Genomic DNA, 6,605 nt, shown 5'->3' on the forward strand with positions numbered 1-6,605 from the left:
CTCCCTCCCTCCACACTCACTCCCTCCCTCCACACTCACTCCCTCCCTCCACACTCACTCACTCCCTCCATACTCACTCCCTCCCTCCACACTCACTCCCTCCCTCCACACTCACTCCCTCCCTCCATACTCACTCCCTCCCTCCATACTCACTCCCTCCCTCCACACTCACTCACTCCCTCCATACTCACTCCCTCCCTCCATACTCACTCCCTCCCTCCACACTCACTCCCTCCCTCCACACTCACTCCCTCCCTCCATACTCACTCCCTCCCTCCATACTCACTCACTCCCTCCCTCCATACTCACTCCCTCCCTCCACACTCACTCCCTCCCTCCACACTCACTCCCTCCCTCCACACTCACTCCCTCCCTCCACACTCACTCCCTCCCTTCATACTCACTCACTCCCTCCATACTCACTCCCTCCCTCCATACTCACTCCCTCCCTCCATCTCACTCCCTCCCTCCATACTCACTCACTCCCTCCCTCCATACTCACTCCCTCCCTCCATACTCACTCACTCCCTCCCTCCACACTCACTCCCTCCCTCCATACTCACTCCCTCCCTCCATACTCACTCACTCCCTCCATACTCACTCACTCCCTCCCTCCACACTCACTCCCTCCCTCCACACTCACTCCCTCCCTCCATACTCACTCCCTCCCTCCATACTCACTCCCTCCCTCCATACTCACTCCCTCCCTCCACACTCACTCACTCCCTCCCTCCATACTCACTCCCTCCCTCCATACTCACTCCCTCCCTCCACACTCACTCACTCCCTCCATACTCACTCCCTCCCTCCCTCCATACTCACTCCCTCCCTCCCTCCATACTCACTCACTCCCTCCCTCCATCTCACTCACTCCCTCCATCTCACTCACTCCCTCCCTCCATACTCACTCACTCCCTCCCTCCACACTCCCTCACTCCCTCCCTGCCTCTCTTGGCTCGAGAGCGCGCGCGCATTCCAAGCCATCTCCGCTCTCACTCCGTCTCATCGGCTTATTAAATCTGCCGCGTCGATTCCTCCGCCACTTGCGCCGCTGGCGAGCCCTCAAGGGTCCCTCGGTGAAGCGTGAGGCCCTCGAGCAGCTGAGGAGGGCGCGGTGAGAAAGACGCCGCCCCGCGCTCGCGCCCTCCCCCCACCCCACCTGGACCACCCCGAACAAACAAGCGCAGAGACAGGGACTCACGCGTAGACACGGACGCATGCGGAGAGCTGGGCAGGTGGACATAGGTAAGTAGGCGCACAAAAGTGGGTGCTCAAATAGATGGGGCGGGCATGCGCGTGTGCACAAGCAGACAGGCGAGTGGATCGACACGCTCCAGCGCAAATAAATGGGCTGACGGAGAGACGCAGCACAAACACAAACTGACGCGTGGATATTTATGCAGCGCCGATGGGTAGACGTGTGGGCAGTCTTTTCGCACGCGGAAAATCACAATCTCGCTCGCGTACACAGACACACACAAAACAAAGATTCCCGTATAGCCTGAACAGACTGTTGGGGCAAGTGCTGTTAGCGAGCACTTATGAAGGCCGCAACGGCACACGATGGGGTGGGTGGCCATCACCACGCCCGGTCGCCTTTGTCTCCCCAGTGGTGAAGTTTAACACCGCACCAGGTACTCATTTGAGGCCGAGTCGACCTAGGGGAGGACCATGACCGGTTCAGGTAATCGTCACTGGTGCTGGCCGTGAGCGGGAATCGAACTCCGGTCGCCGCGTTCGTTGCGCGTACTCGCGCACACAAAGATCCCCCGTATAGCCTGAACAGACTGTAGGGGCAAGTGCTGTTAGCGAGCACCTATGAATGCCGCCACGGCACACGAGGGGGTGGGTGGCCAGCACCACGCCCGACCGCCTTTGTCTCCCCAGTGGCGATGTTTACACACCGCACCAGGTACTCATTAATGAAGAACATCAGGACCCCGGCTAATAAGCGCCCGCTGCCTACAGAAACAAGCCTTAACAGGCGCCAACGCGCGGTGATTTACTGCGGAATAACAGCCGCACATAATTCCCGGTGCCACCGCAAGGCCCATTGCACTACAATATCTGGGCCGTACATCACGGCGAAGACGTCGGTGCTGCGTGCGTCGTCCGGAGGCCGCCGGCGGTGGGGCTGGCGATCGCCGGTGGCCACCCCCCATCCATCAGGGGGCCACTAAAAGCCACGGGGAGCCTGCCCCGAAATCCTCCCAGCGCTGAGGTTCTGGCAAAGCGACGGCCCGCGTCTAAAGCGGTTTGCGCTGCGAGTCGATGAATTGAGCGTTCCAGACGAGACACAGAAGTGCGCCTGGAAGCTCAACGTGGCATTTGAAAATGACTCCTGCAAGAATTGCCCAGATCAGTTGCTATAATCTACAACACTTTTTTTTATAAACATTTTTTTTTTGACCAGTTAAGGCCCACTGATATATGTGGCTCATTTTTTAAGAAGCCACCTGGCCACAAATGGTTAGCTCAACCAAACGGCTTACCACGTGGAAATATATAGTGGCTAAATACTATGTGTGTATATGTATGTTTAACTTCTTTCACAAAGTACATAGCCAACCGCGCTCATCGATGAATAAGTGTCTTCCCTTGTGGTGAAGGGCATGTGAATTTAAATAGTTTGTATGTGGTGGAGTATGCATGCCAGTAATATCGTGTATCCATGCCCAGTAACCATGTATATATCTGTGTGTAAGCAAAGGTTGCGCTGTGGGGAGCGGTAGTGTAGCGGTTAGCGTGCTGCGCTACGAACCCGGCGACACGGGTTCGGGTCCCGTTCGCAATCGAAAGATCCCGGGCCTTCCCTAGGTCGACTCAGGCTCGAATGAGTACCTGGTACGGTGTGTAGTAAACATCGCCACTCGGGAGGCAAAGGCGGCCGGCGCGTTTTGTTGGCCACCTTGTGTGCCGTGCTGGCCTTCGCTGGCGTCTCGGTTAACAGCACTTGCCCCAACAGTCTGTTAAAGGCTATACGGGGGATCTTTGTCTCTCGTCTTTCCAGGGTTGTACTGGGGGCGGTAATGGGTAGGAGTGGGGGGGGGATGCAGGACTCAGGGGCCCTCACGTGGCCTCCAGCAACCTCTTGGCAGCCCTCTGCGTGTAAGTCACAACTGTTTTACAATAGCATGAATATAGTGATATTCACGGTTCCCACTGAAACTCATTTTCCAGATTGAAAACGCGTGTCTTTATAACCTCTTTTTTGTGTGTTAGTTTGTTGTCCTTACCCCCCGCTACGTACAGTGCGAAATAAGTTCAACGTGCATACGTACGTACGCACCCCACTTGGCAGTACATTGAATTGTGGAGATTCAGGGTGTGCGATTCTATGCCCTTAATTGTTCTTCTGTTTAACGTCTAAGATCGTCAAACGTCGCCGTTCTGACGTTTCCCACCCGTGCCGTGATGCCGATGGCGCAATCAGTCCCGTGCGCACGTCAGCAGGCCTTGATGTTCATTCCATAATTAAGTAATAGTCCTTGAAACCACAATTTTTTTTTAAATTGATACCCCATGTGTATTATTGGGACAATTTAGATTGTCATTTTGAGGAAGGGCCATCATGATAAATTAATTGCTGCGTTATTAATGACGTATTTACGATACGGCTTTTCAAATTCTCCACTTGTTGGTAAATCTTTAGAGATAAAGACAATTTCAGCCATTGGAGGAGGTCTTTGAAATGCCAGGGGTCTCTCAAATCTTTTTTTTTCTTTTCTTCCAATGGGCAACACTTACCAGCAAATGACCTGCACACCCTTCGTAGGAAAAAGGGGAAGACAATCACCGCCCCCCCTCCTCCCCCTAATCTAAAGCACACATTCTCGCAGGCAGAAACCAGATGATTTGTGGTCAATTGATGGAACTCTGCACGTAAATCCAGGCACCGCCGCCTTCAATGGTACATGGGAGGACAACCTTTGAACTTTCGCTGCCACTTAAACGCTGGGGCCGCTGGCTGCAGATGTCGCAATGAAAATGTCGCTCTTTAATTGATGTTTTTTCTCTCCTCTATCTTCTGTTCCCTCCTCGTGCCCTCTCCCCCACTAAGCAGAGGCCCAGATGCTTTGTCATTCCGCACGCAAAACTGAAAACAAATCGCATTAAGAAGTCCATTTAAGGTCTCGGAGGAATTACAAAAAAAGCCACTCCGAATCGCCAGGGGGCATTTGTTGAGGTCCTGCGGGGCGCGATAGCGTTACGGCGTAAAGATTTGCCAAGTGGATGTCGCGTCACCGAGGAGGTTCACAGCTGGGGGTGCGAGAAACGTAGAAGCGTGCGCACTCCGGTGGCGTCGATGTTGACCCCTCGTGAACATTCCTGACGTCATTCGCAATGAACGGGCTTTCAAACAAAGCTTTCAATTTGCCGTAACATTAATCACTCAGACAAAAAGTAAACACTCCCGACTGCCCAAATTAAACATAACGCACGTATCAATTCGTCGATATTAATCGATTATCGCGTGCACGGTAGGTGCGTCGAATTGTGCGTGAATGAACAAAATCAGAGTACGTGCAAACGATTTGCAAAATGTACACATCCGTGTCACATTGCGGGTACTCAAGTGAATAAGAATCGACACAACAACTGTGGGTAGCACGAAGGAGAGGCAATTCAAACGAGACGACCAAACAGAGACAACAGCAAAATAATATTGTTGTATCAAATTGTAATGCAGGATAATGACAATGTATAGATTCGCTGAGACTGTGCATTGGAGTCGCGGTATGAATAGTGAATGGTACCAACGCATATTTTTTGCTCATACAAAAAACAACATGAACTGGTTAAAAAAAAAGTATTTAGCTAATTATTCGCATCAATGATTTAGCTGTCACGGCATGAACAACAACAACAACTCATTTCCGTACGCCTTATTACTTCACACAATAAAAAACGGATTCAAGTCCCAAATGGCCTTGCAATGCAATGCTCACAAGACACTGGTCCAACATAGCATGTGCTTCTCATTACGGCGACCGAGTGGCTAACGATTTTTCCAGAGTAAATCGTCCCAGGCTTAAGGAAATTGCGCTCTTGCGATGCCCAACCACCGTTAGAACTGAGCCCGACGACGCAAGTGCCGTCCGTGTAAATCAGCGCAAGCGATGCGTCTTTAATCGGACGTCTCCCCACGTCGAGGCGAAGCGGTGGGTGGTGGTGAAACCAAACGACGCAGGCGACGCACGCCACAGCGAGTTATCGTCGTGAGACGCCGTCGATCGCTCGGTCTGACACGCGCGCACCGTCGCCCTCGATCGCAATCCCAAAGCATTCTCGATGCACGGTTTAGTGGTAGTAAAACAAGCAAAAATAATCTTGATTTGAAGCTTTCGTGACTGCAGGAATCCATACTCTTTGGTTCTTTCGGTAAAGTCACGTAGATATAAAATAAAATAAATCACGACGTTTCGGGCGCAACACAAGCATCCGTCATCAGGTGGACCAGCTTTTACTACGAAACCATGACGGACGCTTGTGTTGCGCCCGAAACGTCGCGATTTATTTTATTTTATACCCACGTGACTTTACCGAACAAACAAAAATTAGGGTATTCTATTTAATCTAGACCTTAGCTCGGCGGAATTTTATTTTGCACGCGAAATTGATGTTGTGCTTAGACTTGATTTGCTACACTTAAAATATGTGTGTGTTTTTTTCATGGATATTCTGTGAACATAAAATTCTGTGAACATAAAATGGTTTGATGTGAGCCAAGGTAGCGCTTGTAAAAAAGAGGTGATGGTGTGTCACGTGTGTCATGGCTTTATTTCATCTGCCGGTTAAATAAAGGAGAGCCGACTCACTGGCGGGCAGTAGCACTGGATATTGTAATGATCTCTAAACAAGTCCACTGCAGTCCTTTACCAAATTAACATTCTTACAAAGTAAAAAGGCTCCATTATCTTCCTGCATATGCCAATGCGGCTAAAGGGATAAACATCAATGTCGAGGTCTGCTACGTGCGACGAGAGGGCTTCGGGAGACAGTCCGTGTCGTTTTGCTATTCCTCCTCCTTAGAAGGAGCTTTAGAGAATCTCTTTAAATTTCGATTTATAGCTTTCGTGACTGCAGGGAATCATATTCTTGGTTCTTTCGGTAAAGTCACGCAGAAGGGAAATAATAAAATATTAATAATAAAACTATTTTTATTGTTTTAATAAAACTATTTTTATTGTTTTATTTTTAGTATTGTATTATTTCCCTTCTTTGTGATATTTTTATGTTAATTATTTCCCTTCTGCGTGACTTTACCGAAAGAACCAAGAATAAGAATCTATTTAAATAAAACGTCCAGCCAAGAGATGGCATTTCCCTAGGTGGGCAAAACATTTTTTAGTTTCGTATGGTTTGGTACGTATTTTGAACAACCGTAAATATTGTTACATGAAGCAACCTGTTTTTAGTTAACTGCATTACGTTTATATACATACACTGTAAAATAAAAAGTAATGATATAGCAGTAGCAACACTATAAATGGACCATCAGGTTTATAGCTTTATTGCGATAGTATAAACAAGTTGTGTGCCAAAGCTATGCTCGCCAATTGGTGGTTGTAAATTTCAATCGATTATCCTCCTAAAAATAAAGT

Source organism: Lampetra fluviatilis, chromosome 44, assembly GCF_964198595.1.
Source record: "Lampetra fluviatilis chromosome 44, kcLamFluv1.1, whole genome shotgun sequence".
In the NCBI taxonomy this organism is placed as follows: Eukaryota; Metazoa; Chordata; class Hyperoartia; order Petromyzontiformes; family Petromyzontidae; genus Lampetra; species Lampetra fluviatilis.